A 20707-nucleotide genomic window follows, 5' to 3' on the forward strand; every position below is an offset into this window, starting at 1 on the left:
GTGAGAAATAAATTCTTCTTTTCTTTTTCTTTAATTGATGACCTCTTATTTTTAATCAGTGGCTGCTAATTCTAGATTCTTTCACAAAATTAAACATTCTTTACACATGCACTATGTCATGAAACCCCTCGGGATCTTATATGTTTCAGTCAGGTAGGCTCCTATTCTTCTAAACTCCATTGAATACAAGTCTAGCCTCTCCAACCTTTCCTTAAACAACAGGCTGCCCATACCAGGTTAGGCCTAATAAACCTCCCCTGAACTGCTTCCAAGTATTGGAAACCAGAACTGCACTCAGTACTCCAGACGGAGCGATGCTCAAAGTCTCATTTAAATAAAGCATAACATTTCCACTTTTGTACTCCATTCTCCTTGCATTATACCACAACATCCTCTTAGCTTTCCTGATTATTTTGCAGTCCTGCACACCTTTTGCGATTCACGGACTAGAACACTCAGAGTTCCTCGCTAACCCAGAGCGCTGTAATCTCTCATCATTAAGGTAATATACTATGTTTTACTCTCCGTGCCAAACGGGCAATTTCACATTTTCCCACACAATACTTCATTTGTCAAGTCTGTACCACTCCACCCATCTATCTGTATCCCTTTCCAACATTTTGATATTTACTTCCAACATACTTTTCTATTATATTCGAGATCTATGATTGGCTTCAGAACGTGCTATTCTAATAAACTATCATACAAACATTCTGTGAACTCAATATCTGTGCTATCTTTCCCCACCTATTTTTTTCAGTCTATATGTAGATTAAAATCTCCAATGATCATTGTTGTACTTTTCTAGAAATTACCATTATTCCTTTCTTTATTCTCTGTGCTACTTTGACATAACTGTAACCTGGCAGATATACCATTCCCATAAGGAGCAAGAGGCTCTTTTTTGGAAGTGTCAGACTTGGTTTGACATTTGAGGAAAACGTTGTTGTTTTGAGATGGTAAGGTTCCAGCGTGGAAGGCCTGGGACCTTGGCAACTGAGAATATTGTAAGGGCCAACCTCTGTTTTAGGGTGAATCTCTCTTTAATATTTATTGTTAGATGCTTTTATCATTGGGCATTTATGTTTTGGTGTTTAAGTTTATTGTTGGTTAATAGCTAGTAAAACCAGCTAGGTAAACTAGTTATAGAGGCAGACAATCAGAAATTTACAGCACAGACCCTTCAGTCCAACTCATCTATGCAAACCAGATATCCTAAATAAATCTAGTTCCATTTGCCAGCATTTGGCCTTTAAGTCTCTAAACTTTCCTATTTCTGTACCAATCCAGATACATTTCAAATGTTGTAATTATACCAGCCTACATCACTTCCTCTGGCTGCTCATTCTATACACACTCCACCCCCTACATGAAAAGGGTGCTCCTTAGGTCCGTTTTAAATCCTTTCCACTCACATGAAACCCATACGTTCTGGTTTTAGACACCCTTACCCTGGGGAAAAGAGCTTGACTATTCATCATATCCATGCCCCTCATGATTTTATAAGCTTTTTAAAGTCATTCCTTAAATTATATTCTCTACAGTGTGGAAACAGACCCATCAACCCAACAAGTCCACACCAACCCTCCAAAGAGCAACCCACCCAGACCCACTCCCCCACATTTACCCCTGACTAATGCACCTATCACTATGGGCAATTTAGCAATGGCCAATTCACCTGACCAGCACATCTTTGGATTTTGGGAGGAAACTAGAATATCAAGAGGAAACCCACACAGACAGTTACCTGAGGCAGGGATCAAACCCATGTCCCTGGCGCTGTAAAGCAGCATTGCTAACCACTGAGCAACCGTGCCACACCATAGCCGTTGATGCTCCAGGGAAAACAGCCCCAGCATATTCAGCCTCTCCTTATAGCTCAAATTTCCAACACTGGCAACATCCTTGTAAATCTTTTCTGAGCCCCTTCAAGTTTCACAACATCTTTCTGACAGCAGTGAGACCAGAATTGAATGCAGTATACCAAACGTGGCCTAATCAATGTTCTGTGAAGTCGTAACATGCCCTCCCAACTCCTATACTCAATGCTCTTGATCAATAGCAGAGCAGAGCTGACTCAACTAATTCACATGCAATAAAAAATACTGCATCTGTAGAGTGCAGCGAGAGTTAATTACGGCTAGCACCGAATGAAAGGTTTGGTAGTCAGGGAAAGGTGCACCTTTACTTTACCTATTTTGAAGAGCACCATTTCAGCTCAGTTTGAACAGAGTGAAAGATAAGGGTGATATTATAAGGATTTTATAAGCTGATTAGCCACTAAGCGCTCAGGCAAATCTCTCAGTTTTAAGTCATATAAACATTTAATAGATACAATAAAATTGTGATAAAGAACAACAATTAATTTTACATAACTCATTAAATTAAGAAATTATGTGGTAATTAATTACAGACAAATGAGAGACAGGCATTATGTCACAGCTGTGGAACATGATGGGGTCTGGACCCATAAGTGATCCAGAGAAAACACATTTGTGGCAATGTCTGAAACTCAGAGGTACTGAATTGTAGGCCAAGTTGAAGACATTGAGATTTACCAGGGAGGATGAAATGTTCCTGGGCACTTGGTCCAGAAAATCAGCATTCCATTTCCGTCTGTCATAAAGGACAGGAGGATGTGACCAGGGAAGGGTTTGGAGAATACTGTAGTGTAGGAACCTCAGCCCTTGTAATTATCCATCAAATTCATGTTGGTCACCTGTGTGATGAAAGCAAAGATTGTCAAGCAGCTGAGACTGAGCAAGGCACTTTGGTTCAGGCCATCTTTGAAGTGGGGCAAGTGGAAAGGAATGTAGGGGATAGTATAGTGAGGGAGTAGACTGTGTCGATCCAGGAAGGTGCGTTGTCTACCTTCCACCAGGTTTGGGACATCAGCTCAGGGCTGGACAACGACTTTGAGTGGGAGGGGGAAGATCCAATTATAAAGTCATAGAATCACACAGCACAGAAACAGACCCTTCAGTCCAACTTGTCCGCACCAACCAGACATTCCAATCTTACCTACTCCCATTTGCCAACATTTAACCCATATCCCTCTAAACCCTCCTTATTTATATACCCATCCAAATATCTTTTAAATGTTCTAATTGTACCCGCCTCTGCCACTTTCTCTGGCAGCTCATTCCATACTCACACCACTCTCTGCATGAAAAAATGACCCCTCAGGTCTTTTTTAAATCTTTCCCCTCTCACCTTAACCCATGCCCTCCAGTTCTGGACTCCCCCACCTTCAGGAAAAATTACATTGGCTATTCACTCTGTCTATGCCCTCATAATTTTATAAACCTTTGAGGATTCCTTGGAGCACCCTGCAGTGCTCCAAGGAAAAAAGCCCCAGCCTAATCAGCCCCTCCCTGTGGCTCAAACCCTTCAGTCCCAGCAATATCCTTTCAGCACACTCTCAGGTTTAACAACATCCTTTGGAAGAATGACCAGGATTGTACATAGTGGTCTAAAAATGGCCTTACCAATGTCCTGTACATACTCCTATACTCAATGTTCTAACCAATGAAAGTAAGCGTGTCAAATGCCTCCTTCATCACCCTGTCTACCTGCAACTCCACTGCTAAGGATCTATGCACCTGCACCTGCGTCTGTGTGGAGTTTGCACATTCTGCCTGTGTCTGTGTGGGTTTCCCAGATGCTCCGGTTTCCTGCCATAGTCCAAAGATGTGCAGGTCAGGTGAATTGGCCATGCTAAATTGCACTAGTTTTATGTGCATTAGTCTGGATGGGTTACTCTTCACAGGGTCGGTGTGGATTGGTTGGGCGGAAGGGCCTGTTTCCACACTGCAAGGAATCTAATCTAATATAATTTAATCCCTAGGTCTCTTTGTTTGACAACACCTCCCAGGGTCCTAACATTAACTGTATAAGTCCTGCCCTGGTATGCCTTACCCCCAAGATGCAACACCTCACACTTATCTGCCACTGCTTGGCCCACTGACCCATCTGATCAAGGTGCCATTGTACTCCAAGATAATCCTCTTCACTGTCCACCATACCACCTACTTTGGTGCCATCTGCAAAGTTACAAATCAGTTTCCTGTATTCACATCCAAATCATTTTGTGATCCATGTAGGTACTGAGACATAGGCAGGGCTATGAAAGAGATTCTGCTTATAATGGCATGAGAAGCTCAGCACAAACTGAAAAGTAGAACTTCAAGGGGAATCATCTCTGGATTGTCACCTGAGCCACATTTTAAGATTAGTGAGATGAATACATGACTCAAAGACACATGTGGGAGAAATGGTCTGCGGGCCATTGGTATCAGTATTATACCACTGGGACAATCTGTAGCTGAAGCATGCTACAACTAGTGTTAAAGCAAACCATATATTTAAGGAAGTGGACAAGGTGTTAAACTAAACAATAGCGGTAAGTGATCAAGCTCAGGTGGATGTAGTAAACTGAAATAACTGCACAGAGGGTGGTATCCTGTCACCAAGTCACCCTTTATTTATGTGTGCATCATACTCCAATCAGCCAGCTCAGAGCCAGTCCCTAGAATGAGGAGGCTCTGTGAATCTCCAGTCTATATCTGTCACCCTGCGTTCCCTGATGTGCCCACGTTAATGACCCTAATCAAGGATCTCATTGTCAATGAGATCCACATGGCCCTCGCTCCAGTCACCACATAAACCAAACAGTAAAGTCAAGACAAGACAGCAGTTTAGTAACATGGGACATTAACGTCAGAGAATGGCAGGAAGGAACTGAAAGAACAAACCTAAGACTAAACCAACAGCCAAGATTAGCTGTTCAAAGATAGCAAAAAGTCAAAATTAAAGGCTCTGTAAATGCCTGTGTGCAGCATTCATAACAAAGTAAATGAATTGATTCTACATTTTTAAGTAAATAAATGTGATATGATAATCATGACAGAGACATGGCTGCATGATAACAAGAATTGGGTACTGAATATTGAGGTATATTTGACATTCAAAAAAGAATAGAAAGCTCAATAAGGATACAGAGATAGCACTGCTAATCAGGATGGCATTAATAGTTAGAGATGTAGTAGTTAGAGGTGACCTTGGTTCTGGATGTAGAATCAGCCTGGGTGGAAACAAGGAACAGTAGGGTAAAGAAGTAACTAGTGAGAGTAGTCTACAAGCCCCCTAACTGCAACCACAATGTCGAATGAAATGTACAAGAATAAACTTTGGACACTAGTGGTAAATAATCACAGTTTATTTTGATCTGCATAACTGAAAGAATCAGATGGGCAATGGTAGCCTAGATAAGGAGTTTGCAGAATGGTACTGAAAGTTTCTTACAGCAGCACGGTGTGTGGGCAGGTTGCACTCGTAAACCAATGCACAGTTACACATACATACAAAAGCATTATATACTCTTACTCTTGTACTGTAATAATCATTTTGTATGACGTAACCCTGCTTTTATTTCTTTCCTTTTAACGAATGTAAGCCGGTTGCTTTGCAGCCTGGTTTGCTGGGTGTAGCTCACAGCCATGTTATGGAGCATCAAAGAAGAAACTGGAACTCTGACTGAAGAACTGCACTTTGGCAATGAGGGGAGAAAGGCAGGATGGGAAGGTATTGGTCAAGCCACAGACAGTTGCTAAAAGTCAGTCAAGTAATTTTAAACTGTGCTGGAGCTGTCAGGGAACTGTGCCTGATTGTTCCCCTGGACTCCAAAATACCTTCACCACAGCAGCATTGAAGGTTTGAAATAACATCCCAGACAGTTACCTGTGTTTCTTCAACCATAGACTGAACAGAGAGGCCAAGAAAATACACCTGGGAATGACTTTGAATGGGAAGAAAGTGAGGACTGCAGATGCTGGAGATCAGAGCTGAAAATGTGTTGCTGGAAAAGCGCAGCAGGTCAGGCAGCATCCAAAGTGCAGGAGAATCAACATTTTGGGCATGAGCCCTTCCTGAGAAATGTTGATTCTCCTGCTCTTTGGATGCTGCCTGACCTGCTGTGCTTTTCCAGCAACACATGACTTTGAATGGGCCAATGATATGAAAATTAATTAAATGGGCCAAAAACAGGCATTACCATATGTAAGCACACAGTCACAGCAAGGAAAAGGCATTCAAAAAAAAATGACAAAAACAACTTGCAGTTGCAACTGAATATAGCAATTTGGTCACCTGTCCCAAAGATGTACCAGGCGATCTGTGTTAATGGATTGACCACCTGAGTTCAATGGATTTCTAAGGAACCGCCATCATTGTGTGCAGGTACTATTGCTCACCTTAATATATGGGAACCAGGTTTAATAAAACTGTTCCAAGTTGTTGTATGCCATTGATATCTGGACCAGAACCATTACACCAAATAATAGAGCGTTTACAGAGTGGTAAACCTAGACAAAGGTCTGGAAGATAGAAAAATGGCAGAAAATATTGTGGATTGTTTCATTGTCAAGTATGTAATGAAGAAACTACTTCTTAAGTCGGCTTAGGTTCAGGTTGTCTTTAAGGGCAATAAGTAAAAACAATGACTGCAGATGCTGGAAACCAGATTCTGGATTAGTGGTGCTGGAAGAGCACAGCAGTTCAGGCAGCATCCGAAGAGCAGTAAAATCAACGTTTCGGGTAAAAGCCCTTATCTCAGTGGTCAATAATCCAGTAACTGAAATGGAACAGCAGATAGAGAGGTTCATTTGTAAAATAGTCACAGTACAGACTACGAGGAAATGAAACTGTGGTAGGAGTCAAAAATGATTCACAGGAATTCAGTTTCTTATATCAGAGTAACCTAGAAGGCTGTTGGAGAAAAGACAGGCAAAAATATTTTTATTATACTTATGAGTCTCATATATGTTTTTTTGGGAATGATGTGTCTGCCTCTTAGTGCAGGAGAGATTCAGTCACCCTCTGTAATCTGGTCCTGTGTGTCTTGAGCATTTAACAGGGAATGTCTCTGCATAAAATTGTAATAAAATTTGTCCCAGAATAATTCATGGTAAAATGCAAGTTTCACTTGATCAAGATCAATTGTTTCATTTGATGTGGATGGAATTTCAGGGAGGATGCCTCTGGGATGGGGGTGTAATAAGGTCTGACACTCAAGAGATAGGAAATTGTGACATCAGTCAATGAAATCTTGAAAACCACTTAATCTTCGTCCTTGTGACTGTAAAAGACTCTTGTTAATTAGCAGTTTCAAAACCTTCTCTTTGAAGCAAAATTAGTGTTAAGTTAATGAGTGCTTAATGTGACAACATTGACCACAACATCACACAACCCTGCCATGGCAACCTCTGCAAGACATGTTAGGTCATCGACATAGGTACTACCATCTCATGTGGGAATACCACCCATGACAAACATGGCAGATACTCATGTGACTTGGCCAGTGTTGTCTATCTCATATGCTGCAGGCAAGGATGTCTCAAGGCATGGTATATTGGCGAGATTATGCAGGCGTTACAATAATGGACAAATGGACACCACAAAACAACTGCCAGACAGGAATGCTCCCTCCCAGTCAAGGAACACCTCAGCAATCAAGGACATTCAGTCTCCGATCTTCAGGTAAGCGTCCTCCAAGATGGGCTTTGAGATACACAATAATGCCGAATCGTCAAGCAGAAACTGATAGCCAAGTTCTGTACCCATGAAGACACCTTCAACCACGATCTTGGGTTAATGTTGCGCTACATGTGACCCCACCACACTGTTCTGTGTCTGCAAAATCTTCCTCATTGTCCTGTTTGATACGATCACCTTGATAGATTGTTATGATCTGTCTACCTTAATTGGTTTGTACACTTCTGGACTATTTATTACTTTCATCAGAGCGTCAGCAAGTGGGTCTTATACCGATCATGCTATTCCAGTCATTTAGTCTGTCTCCAGCACCACCTTATTGTTAATTTTTTTGTAGGTATCTCTCTGCCTCATTTAATCAGATTTAGGTCAACCCTTCACTTGTTATTCAGCTGTTAACACTTTTTACTCACAACGTCTAACACTCTTGGTCACCTGCAGAGACTTATTATCTGACTCTCCACTCACACCAGTTGTATGATCTTTTGATCTTTCTGCCCTTGATCTCTTTACCTATAAACCCTGTGTCGGTGTGCTCTTCTCACTTGCTACACCTGATGAACGGGTGGCACTCCGAAAGCTGATGACTTCAAGTAAACCCGGTGTGACCTGGACTATAACCTGGTGTCATGTGATTTCTAACTTCCTGAGGTAGAAGAGAGGATTTATTCTGCAGTGGTGTTCCTTTCTTAGTGCTTGTAGCTGATACTGAGTACACACATGGAAGACCATTCCAGCACTGATTTCACATTGGTGAACACAAAATTACACCCAAAAATATATATTTGAAACAGATATATTTAAGTGTCATTCTATGCTTGTCCCTGTCACAATGTGAGATAACACATTACAGATGTATTAATATAAAAATATTATTCCTTTGTGAACTTGAATCACACTGCTTATTGATATTCTAAACTTCAACACATATCTAATTTTATTGTCTGCAATTTTAACTAGTGTGAAGTTGTATAAATAATGCCTCATTTCGTACAAATAAATTGTACATAAATATTTTTATATATTCCTATACAAATATCACACACATTGCACTCCACTGACATGAAAATTACCTTCACGTAGTGAGTAATCAATTTGAGTAACTTGTACAGTAATGCATTTTAGGGATTTTGCTGATTGCAAGTGTGAAAATTATAATATTTAATATCCACTTCAAAGGATTTGCACTTGTATGGTTATAGAAGTGCAAAATATTCAAAACAATGATTTAATGTGTAAAAATATACATTCCCTGCATCGACATCCTGCTCATTTTGTGGTAATACTTAATGGTGTTGTGGGAAGGACAGAACTGTATATTAACGGCTTCTTCTAGTTTTTATCTCTTTGGTAGTTTGCGTTATTGTTGCTAAATCCTGCCATTGATACATAATTTCTGTTTATGAACTGCAGCATCTCTAACTTGTCCTGATGACACTGGTGAGTCTTTTTCATCTTTATGAATTATTAATAAATGCATGGGATGTGGATATCACTGGCTAGGCCAGCACTTGGTGCCTATCCCTAATTGCCTAGAGGGTAGTGATGAGTCTACCCCATTATTGTGGGCTTGGAGTTATATGTAGGCCAGACCAGGTGAGGATAGTAAATTTCCTTCCCTTAATGGCATTCGTGAACCAGTTGGGTTTTTTCCTGACAATTGACAATAGTTTGATTAGACTCTTAATTCCAAATATAATTGAGTACAAATTCCATCATCTGCCTTAGCATGATTCAAACCCAGGTCCCCAGAACATTACCTTGATCTCTGGATTAATAATCTAACAATAACAGCATTAGGCCACAGTAATAATTTAGCAGATAAACATGAGTTTGGTATTGCACAATTTAGGGAAAAGGTTGTGAAAAATCAGGAAAAACACTTGTGTTAAGAAAGTGAAGGATTTCAGTTGCCTTCTGTCAATGTTCAAGTGGTGGGAGCAAATGACTGCAGATGCTGCAATCTAATGAAAACAACAAATGCTGGAGATCACAACAAGTCAGATAAATGATAGTTACTGTCACTGCAAATATTTCATTATTAATGATGGCATCCTTTATGAGTTTGCTTTTGCAAATGTAAATTACCTACATATATACCTATGAGCAAATCTGTAATTGTTTATTTTATCACATACCACTTACAAATGTTGACTAGATTAGATTCCCTGCAGTGTGGAAACAGGCCCTTCGGCCCAACAAGTCCACATCAACCCTCCAAAGAGTAACCTATCCTGATCCATTTCCCTCTGACTAATGCACCTAACACTAGGGGCAATTTAGCATGGCCAATTCACTTGACCTGCACATCTTTGGACTGTGGGAGGAAACCGGAGCACACGGAGGAAACCCATGCAGACAGGGTGAGAATGTGCAAACTCCACACAGTCACCCAAAGCAGGAATTGAACCCGGGTCTCTGGCGCTGTGAGGCAGCAGTGCTAACCACTAAACCACCATGTTGCCCCTCTTGCCTATAATAAACATTTCTCGTTCTGGGACAAATAGTCTCGCAGTTGCAGAAACAACAACAAAGAAGCTGAACTTGTATTTTTTATTGCGGAGGTAGCAATTAGTAAAATACTGCATCGAGCTGAATGTCTTGGTAGCGAATAAGCTGAGGTGCAACAACTTCTGTTTCTCCATCATTCTCTCCACAACAAGCTAGCATTTCTCACTCAGACCACAGTCCACAAGCATTCAGCGATCTGAAGCCAAGGAAACCAGGACCGTCACTTACTGATTGATGGTTCACAGGACCACTCTCAGGCTCCACTCGCTATCCCTAGCGCCCACTGAAAGCTCGATTTATTCCAAATTTTAATCACCAGGCCGGTGACCTCATTTGACAGTGGAAGACAACCCAAACCCAGGTGCAGTAACTTTGGCATCTAACACCCCTAGAGCATAGAGGGGAGAAACCGTTTACTACGATTATGTCAATTGAATGATCGCAATCAACATTTCAGAACTATTTATGTAGATAGTTTTTAGACAAGTCTTTTTATGAAAGATACAAGTCTGTTAGTGTATGGCTTTATAACTGTAAAAGTACTGTGCCTTATAACAGTGAATACAAAATATTTATGGAAATACATGGGAAAACAGATTATTTTTCAGATGTAAAAACTCAGGTTGATGGATGTGACCAATTCTGAAGTTGAAACCAAAATATCAAAATGCTCTATGTATAAGTAAACTTTCACATTTTAGTTTATTTTCATGAATATAGTTTATTCTGCATGAGAGGAGAGGGAGAGTTAATTAAGATGCTTGAGACAAAGGAAAAACAATGAAAATCTACAGACTATATAATGTTGGTACAGTATCAAAGACATTTAAACCACATGCAGGTCCAATTATAGAAAACACAAGTGATTACACATAAGAACACATATTACAGTTTGAGTTCATGAGTTGGTTAGGGAAGCATATTTGCTGCCACCTTTGAGACATTGCTAAATTGTTTTGGGTAACAATAACAAGTAATAATATTAATCAAGATATACCAAGTGCAATGATAGCATGAGATACATTCCCTCCAGAACATGTCACACTGTTAGGATCCTGATAGCCTTCCACATCCATCAAAGTTTTACCTGCACATCCAACAATATCACTTATTGTATCCATTGCTCCAGATGCGGTCTCCTCTACATTGGAGAGACTGGACACCTCCTAGCAGAGCGCTTTAGGGAATATCTCTGGGACACACGCACCAATCAACCACACCGCCCCTGGTCCAACATTTCAACTCCCCCTCCCACTCTGCTGAGGACATGGAGGTCCTGGGCCTCCTTCACCACCGCTCCCTCACCACCCGATGCCTGGACGAAGAACACCTCATCTTCCGCTTTGGAACACTTCAACCCCAGGGCATCAATGTGGACTTCAACAGTTTCCTCATTTCCCCTTCCCTACCTCACCCCAGTCCCAAACTTCCAGCTCAGCACTGTCCCCATGACTTGCCCTACCTGCCTATCGTCTTTTCCACCTATCCACTCCACCCTCCTCCCTGACCTATCACCTTCACCCCCCTCCCCCACTCATCTATTGTACTCTATGCCACTTTCTCCCCACCCCCACCCTCCTCTCATTTATCTCTCCACCTTTCAGGCACTCTGCCTGTATTCCTGATGTAAGGGCTTTTGCCCGAAGTGTCGATTTTCCTGCTCCTCAGATGCTGCCTGAACTGCTGTGCTTTTCCAGCACCACTAATCCAGAATTTACCTTACAGTATAACTCAAGCGTGGTGAACCTAAAAGATGTCTAACAGTGAAGCGCTTACTTTATGGCATTTATACAATAGCTAACAGATTATTAAGTTGTAACACAAATGAGGAAAAGTGAACTAAATGAAGTTCCTGACTTATTATTTGTTTGTAGAATTTGGATAATTGGAATGCTAGAATTTGAAATTGAGTTTTCAAGCTGTGTGACCATTTAAAAGACTGAGCATTTAAGTATTTCTGGTCTCTTCTGCAACATTATTAGACTGGCAGTGCCATTAGGGATACAGGTCATTCTGCTATAACGCATGTTTCATTAATGAAAATTTGCTAAAATACAGTTAACAAATTGGGACACTGTTTCTAAAGCTTGATTTTTTTAAAAGCATGTATTGGTTGTAATACGATTTCAGCCCATAAGTTTAAATCGTGCTGCCATTATGCGATTTTCTTATAATGCGGGATTGCACAGGAATGGAACTATCGTGTTATAGCAGAACAGTATTCCTTGAATGTCAAAATATAGCACCATTTCTGCTGAGGTTTCCACACCATGTTCATTCACACATTACCTCTGTACTCACGGTTCCCAGTTACCTCTCTCTACTCCATATGGAGGTGCTTTAAAATCTATCGGTTTGACCAAGCTTTTGTTAGGCTGCCCTAAAATCTCCAAATGCAGCTTAGTGTTGAATTTTGATTGAAGTACCTTGGAACTATGTTAAAAGTTAGGGGATTCTTAACCAAGCACTGCATGGCTCTTGAAGGCCACACAATTCAAGGGCAATTGGAATGAGCAACAAATATTTATCAGTGATGCCCACAACCCAAGAAACAATAAAAAGAAAAAAATGTTCTATATAAATGCATGTTATTGTTGTTCAATGTAATAACTTGAAACGAAACTTGTTAAAAGATCTCCATTTAACCTAGACAGTATTTGAGTATTGGTTCACCCCATTGTAGGCAGATAAATAAATTAATTTGGATCATCTGTCACATTGAAGTCCATTCCCAGATATATAGAGAGCATCTTTTACATCCATCCTGTCTTTTCTCTTAAAAAGGACAAACTTTAAAGAAAGATTGCAGCTATTTTTCCTTATTTCCCACATGTTAGCAAGAACTTAAATTAAATAAAATATTCTGAAGTTAAATGATGGTGATGTCCTTTACCCAATCCATCCTTTCTGCTGGTGCAAGCTGGCCAGTGTTCACTGTTTCTGATGTAACTGCTGGGATTTAAGTATCTTTATCATTGTCTCTCAGGATGAGAATTGCAGGTTGGCTGTCCTGCCATTTCTCTCTGATATAAATGATAGAAAGGAATCCAGACCAGCTTGTACAGCATAAAGATTGCAGCCAAATACAACGGCCATAAAGAGAACTACTTCAGTCTTGCAAGGCCCAAAGCAAGTATTGGATCATATTATACTGTGACTCAGAAAGGTTAATGGAAGGAATAGCTTCCTACTATATACTCTGATACTGATACGTATTGGGTCGTGGCAAGATAAACTAGGTTTGTACATATAAAAAATTGCTGAACAGTAAACGATTAAAATCATTGAAACTCCTGTGTCTGCTGACTCTAATTTTGATGAGACCAGGTAGATATCTTCACTGAATAGCAAAAATGACAGACTGTTTGGGAAGTTAATATGAAATTGACTTGAATGTCTCTTACAACCTGTTTCAGATTGTATTCTCAAACTGCAGCTCTTCTATTCTTGGAGACTTTGTGAGTCTTTCCATTCAGGGACCCACTGATAATACTTCTTTCTAAGTCAACTTATGCAGCAAACACCCTGATCCTGGATTCTGATACAAGTACCTGATGCTTTGACATGTCAGTGCTTTGCTGAGTTGTGTTGATTGTGTGGAATTCATTGAAATATTGTAGCAATGCACCCTGGAATCCATACAAAAGTGACCAGTTGGAAAGGTTAAATTTCACCATCCGGATGTCATACAAAAACGTTCCTAATGGAACGCCTACACCCAATTTATTTAGAATTGCACATTATAATAGATACCAGAAAACCTGCATGTGTATGATACATGACACTGGTCACATTTCAGATGTATCTTGAGGAAGTGAAAGTTCCTTGTTGATCTATTTTGTAGCATTGATCGGGAAACATGCATATTCTTGTGGATTCAATCCATAACTTCCTGTGCCATCAGGAAACCTGCCACTCTATTAAATTGCAGTGTAATGCTATGCTGAAAACATTTATCACTGTGGGATAGAAATACTAACTCTAACAAAGAATGTGTTCCTAATTTGCCTGAGGGACCTGTTCACAGCTGATCAGCTAAACAAGTGATACTGATAATCTGGGCAGTTACTAACAACTGCTGTTGGATTAGCTGGGGAAAACAGTCAAAGAGATTTAAGGATAATAATAGCACTTGATCCTCTTGTCATTCAATAAAGTAAGCAAGGTGCTTAGGGATAACAATAACCTAAGAAAAGGTTTGCCTTCTGAAAGAGTTATTAGCTGTTTGGAGTTAGGAAATTGAAAAGGATTTTCAATCATTTACTGGACGTAAAGCTTGTCTTTTCCCATTGTGTACTCCCAATCGGAAATATTCAAAACTGTGAAAGGTTTATGTGATTTAGCTCATATTGCTAAATCAGCAAGTTTAAGTCTGAGACCGTCATTCTGAAGCTACATGGAAACATGAGAAATTGTACCAAATCTTGAATACTACTCTCTCTTTGAGGAGAAAGTGAGGTCTGCAGATGCTGGAGATCAGAGCTGAAAATGTGTTGCTGGAAAAGCGCAACAGGTCAGGAAGCATCCAAGGAACAGGAAATTCGACGTTTCGGGCATAAGCCCTTCATCAGGAATTCCTGATGAAGGGCTTATGCCCGAAACGTCGAATTTCCTGTTCCTGTTCCTTGGATGCTGCCTGACCTGCTGCGCTTTTCCAGCAACACATTTTCAGCTACTACTCTCTCTTTGGATGACATTGGCAAAATAAAGATTTCCTAAATCCTAGAACTGGTGAAGGAACCAAAATTAACAATGAAAGCCAAACCCTGGTGTTAGTGGACTGAAGTCTGAAGAAAATTAATATTGAAACCTCAAGTGAACTGACAGATGCTTTTGGAAACTTGTTTGTCTAAAATTTCTTTCCCCCACCTCTTTGGTAGAGCCATAAACTCACTTAAAATAAGTTCCAATGTTAACGCTGTACAGAGAAGGATGTTTGGGAGGTGTTAGAAAATATAAAGGTGGATAAATCTCTAGGACCTGATTTAATGTATCTCAGAACATTATGGGAAGTAAAGGGGGAAATTGCAAGGCCCCTAGCAGAAATATTTCAACACCTATAACTATGGATGAGGTGCCTGATGACTGAAGAGTGGCTAATGTTATACCTTTGTTGAAGAAAGGTTATAAGGATAAACCGGGGAACTATACTGCGAATCTGACTTCAGTTTTGGGTAAATTATTGGAGTGTGAGTTATTGTATTCTAGGTCCCTTCAATAACCCACTCGCAAGCACTTTATATTTATTCATTCATAACTCCTTCACTAACCACTCACAAGCGAAGACTGTGTTCCATTTCATTCATTCATAATGCCCTACAATAACACGGTTTCATTCATTCATTCTTAAAACTGCGGTTCTGTAGTATATTTTGCTATCATAAGAAACACCAAATTAAAACAACCCTTTCAAATCCATTCCTGTATTTTCACACCATATCAGCCCTTGCTATAAGCAATGTTTCAGCCTATTTACCTCTGGATAAGTGTAGTGTATTCAGAACAATACCATCCAAACCATCATGTCTCCATGAAAGACTATAATATTAACCAGCCCTTACTAACCATCTTGCAGACCTGAATAGATTACAGAAGACCAAACATTTTCCCCAATTAGTATGTGCTTGTTAAATACCTGTTAACCGGGCTATTAACCCTTTAAGAAGCCAACTGTCAAAACAGCACTTAAATGAAATTGCATGAATTAAAGAAACTCACGCCGACAAATAGTAAACAAACCTCACAACCCAGCTGCAGGAATCAGTTTAACATTGTTTATTCTTTTATTAAATACAGGTACAATTTCTAACTTATGTAGAGCATATAGGCCTCGTATTTTTTTACTAACATTTACTAACTTAAAAGACCAAAAGGACTAACAGCTCTTAATTATGCAAGCACACCCTCCTAATCCTATCAGGAGTAGCAGCTAGCACTGAGCATATGTTTTAACCCATCTCCTGTCTCCCAGGACAGAAGCCCTTCAAACCATTCTGTACAATAGATAAAACAATATAACACCATAGTAAACGTATTTTAATTTTTGTAAGACCTGTGTATAAAGATGCCACTGAAAGAACTGAAATTCAGGATTCCATTGCTGCCTCGAACTTGTGCTACTGCAGTTGGTAAATAGAGACGCTATTTTTGCTGCTCACCAATTTCGTTTGTTATTTGAACACAATCCCACAGAGGTGATTATAAAAGATAGGATGGATGGACATTTAGAAAGGCAAAAATTGATTCGGGATAGTTAGCATCGTTTTGTGCAAAGAAAATCATGTCTCACAATGTGATCACGTTTTTTGAGGAAGTTACCAAAAAGGTTGATGATGGCAAAGCAATAGACATTGTTTAACTGGACTTCAGTAAAGCCTTTGACAAAGTTCTGCATGGTAGACTAATTGGTAAAGTTAGGGCGAGCTTGCCAATTGGATAAATAATTGGCTTAATGGCAGGAGGCAAAGAGTGATGATGCAGGGTTGCTTTTTGGACTGGAGGCCTGTGACCAGCAGCGTTCCACAGGGATCGGTTCTGGGTCAACTTTTGTCTGTCATTTACTTAAATGATTTGCATGGGAATATAGAAAGCATGGTTAGTAAGTGTGTGGATGACATCCAAACTGATGGCAGAGTAGACAGTGAGAAAGGTTTTCTAAGATTACAAAGAGATCTTGATCAAATGGGTCAGTGGGTTGAAACATGGCAGATGAAGTTCAAACTGGATGAATTGCATTTTGGTACAACAAACAAGGGTAGAGCTTATACAATTAATGGGAGGGTCTTGGTTAATGTTGTAAAACAGAGGGACCCAGGGGTGCAGGTACATGATTCTTTGAAGTTTACATCACATATAGAAAAGGTGATTAAAAAGGTGTGTGGCACGTTTACCTTCAGTGCTCAGTCCTTTGAGTATAGAAGTTGGGAAATCATGTTAACATTGTACAGGACATTGGTAAGGCCTCTTCTGGAATATTATATCCAGTTCTGGTTGCACAGTTATAGAAAGGATATTATTAAGCTGGAGATATTTACCATCTTTTTTAGACAAAAGACAGGTCATGTTTAACTGATTTACTGAAATTCCATGAAGACGTTATGAACACAGTGGACAACAAACACCCAGTAAATGTGGTGTATCTGGATTGCCAAAAGGCATTTGACAAGGTGCCATACAAAAGGCTGCTGCCTAAGATTAAGGTGCATAGTGTTAAGGCCAATGTATTAGCATTGATAGAGGATTGGAGCTGTAAATGTGTTGCTGGAAAAGCACAGCAGGTCAGGCAGCATCCAAGGAGCAGGAGAGTCGACGTTTCGGGCATGAGCCCTTCTTCAGGATGCCTTCCTTGAAGAAGCTCTTTTCCTCGGATGCCTTCCTTGAAGAAGCACTCTTCCTCACGTATTTTCAGCTGATCTCCAGCATCTGCAGTCCTCACTTTCTTCTTGATAGAGGATTGGTAAACTAACAGGAAGCAAAGAGTGGGGATAAATGAGTGCTTTTCTGGTTGGTGATCATTGACTAGTGGTGTGCATCAGGGATCAGTGCTGGGACTGTAATTGTTTACAATTTACAGAACTGATTTGGAATTGGGGACCACATGTAGTGTGTCAAAGCTTGCAGGTGACACTAAGATGAGTGGTGCGGCAAAGGTGTGGAGAGCACTCTGAAAATTTGCAGAGGCATATAGATATTTTAAGTGAGTGGGTAAAGATTTGGCAGATGGAGTACAATGTTGATAATTGTAAAGTCATCCATTTTGGTAGGAATAACAGCAAAAAGGACTATTATTTGAATTGTGAAATCTTGCAGTATGTTGCTTTGCAGAGAGTTAGATGTCCTTTTGCATGAACCACAGAAGGTTGGTTTTCAGGCACAACAGGTAATTAAGAAGGCAAATGGAATTTTATACATCATTGCAAGAGGGATTGAGTTTAAAAGCAGTAATGTTATGCCGCAGCTGTATAGGACGCTGGTGAAGCACACTTGGAGCACTGCGTGCAGTTTGGTCTCCTTACTTGAGAAAGGATGTACTGGCACGAGAAGAGATGCAGAGGAGATTCACTGTGCTGATTCTGGAGTTGAGAGGGTTGGCATATGAGGAGAGACTGAGTAGACTGGGATCATATTCATTGGGATTTAGAAGAATGTGAGGGGAGTCTTATAGAAACATCTAAAATTCTGAAGGGAGGAGATAAGATAGAAGGAGGCAGTTGTTTCCATGGGCAGTGGGAACTACAACAAGACGTCATAACCTCAAAATTAGAGGGAGCAGATTTAGGACTAAATTGAGACATTTTTCACCCAAAGCGTTGTGAATCTGTGGAATTCCCTGCCCAGTGAAGTAGTTGAGGCTTCCTCATTATACATGTTTTTAAGGCTAAAATAGATAATTTTTTGGACAGTAAAGGAATTAAGGGTTATGGCAAGAGGGCGTGAAAATGGAGCTATGATCTTATTAAATTGCGGAGCGGGCTCGAAGGGCCAATTGGCCTACTCCTGCTCCTAGTTCTTATGTTCTACCATGATGTTGCTGGACATGGAAGGTTGGAGTTATTAAAAAAAGCAGGATAGGCTGGGACTTTTTCATTGGAGTGTAGTAGCTTGAGAGGCAACCTGACGGAAGTTTATAAAATAATGAGAGGTATAGAGCTAACGTCGTTGTCTTTTCTCTAGGATGGGGAATTTCAAGACGAGGGGGCACATTTTTAAGTTGAGAGGAGAAAGATTTCAAAAAGACATGAGGGGCAAATATTTTACACAGAGGCTGGTTCGTGTGTGGAATGAAATTCCTGAGGAAGTGATAGATGTGGATACAATTACAGCATTTAAAAGACATTTGGATAAGTACCTGAATAGGAAAGGTTTGAAGGGATATGGGCCACGGTCAGGCAATTGGGACTGGTTTAGTTTGGGAATGTGGATAGGCTGGACCGAAGGGTCTGTTTCCATGATGTTTGGCTCTATTATTGGCTTAATAAAATTTTAACTTATTTTAAACTAATTGGTTTAAAATAAGTTAAAATCTTACCCTTTCATTTAAAACAATTTCTGCACTGCCCTCAGTAAAACAGCTGATTGAGGAATGTTGCATGAATCCTACTGTTTTATTCTCAATGCATTGAATTCTTCAATGTTAAAAATAGACAAACAAATCTTAAAAGGCGAATCCAATGACAGTTTTTAAAAACATTCATTCATAGGAATTGGGAATTACTGGCTAGGCCATCATTTATCATTCTTTCCTATTTGCCCAGAGGGCAGTTAAGTGTCAACCACATTGGAATGGATTTGAAGTCACATGTCCAGATCAGGTTAGGACTGGAGATTTCCTGAAGATGAGCTTATGCCCGAAACGTCGATTCTCCTGCTCCTCGAATGCTGCCTGGCCTGCTGTGTTTTTTCCAGCACCACATTTTTCAACTCTGCTCTCCAGCATCTGCAGTCCTCACTTTTTCCCTGGAGATTTCCTTCCCTGAAAGACAGTAAAGAACCAGATGGGTTTTTACTGACAATGGTTACACGGCTACCATTAGATTAGCTTTAATTCCAGAATTTTATCACTTGTCATAGTGTGGGATTCAAACTTACGTCTGCAGAACATTACTGAAAACAACAAATGCTGGCGATAACAGCAGGTCAGGCAGCATCCATGGAGAGAGAGCAAGCTAACATTTCGAGTCTAGATGACTGCGATCTCCAGCATTTGTTGTTTTCAGTACACATTCGAACGTCTGCAATAATTTGCTCCTCTCCAAAACATTAACCTACAAATTTTAGTGTAACTAGGCCAGTAACTTCACTGTGCCACTACATCTCTTAAGTTGATTTAGCTGAATAAACATTGTGATCTTTCTGTGTATGACACAAATGCAGACACTCATTAGGTACACAGTATCTTACAACAGCTTAACTTATTTCCTTCCTTTTCATAGCTTGTTACCAAATACAGGTCATTCTGCTGTAATGCGTGTTAAGTTAATGCAAATTCGCTGTAACATGGTCGACACTATTTCTAAAGCATGAACTTTTAAAACATGTGTTGGCTATAACACAATTACAATGCCAACACTTTAAGCGCTGTTTCGAAAGTGTGATTTTTCTATAATGTGGGGTTGCACAAGAACACAACCTTCGCAGTATAGAAGAACTAACGGTAATCTCATTGATTGAATGTCAACGTTAGACCTGCTCCATGGGCATCCAGCTGGGTATGATCATAGAGTCATAGAGATGTACAGCATGGAAACAGATCTTTCGGTCCCATGCATCCATGCCGACCAGATATCTCAACCGTAGGAAGGAGACCAGAATTGCACACACTATTCCAAAAGTGCCTTAACCAATGTCCTGTACAGCCGCAACATGACCTCCCAATTCCTATACTCAATACTCTGACCAATAAAAGAAAGCATACCAAATGCCTTCTTCACTATCCTATCCACCTGTGACTCTATTTTCAAGGAGCTATGAACCTGCACTCCAAGGTCTCTTCGTTCAGCAACACTCCCTAGGACCTTACCATTAAGTGTATAAGTCCTGCTAAGATTTGCTTTCCCAAAATGCAGCACCTTGCAGTTATCTGAATTAAACTCCATCTGCCACTTCTCAGCCCATTGGCCCATCTGGTGAAGATCCTGTTGTAATC

At 40.2% G+C, this 20707-nt stretch overlaps 1 protein-coding gene across 1 annotated transcript in view; it reads right to left on the reverse strand.

Moving 5' to 3' along the window:
- Window positions 1-19273: 19273 nt before the first annotated feature.
- Window positions 19274-20707, reverse strand: part of c36h4orf33 (chromosome 36 C4orf33 homolog) — a 42785-nt gene continuing 41351 nt past the window's right edge. Inside the window, exon 7 of the transcript XR_009647070.1 lies at window positions 19274-19534. The gene's annotated coding sequence lies outside the window, so the exon portion shown is untranslated. The remainder of the gene's footprint in view (window positions 19535-20707) is intronic.

The sequence above is a fragment of the Hemiscyllium ocellatum genome, chromosome 36, assembly GCF_020745735.1.
Source record: "Hemiscyllium ocellatum isolate sHemOce1 chromosome 36, sHemOce1.pat.X.cur, whole genome shotgun sequence".
NCBI lineage: Eukaryota > Metazoa > Chordata > Chondrichthyes > Orectolobiformes > Hemiscylliidae > Hemiscyllium > Hemiscyllium ocellatum.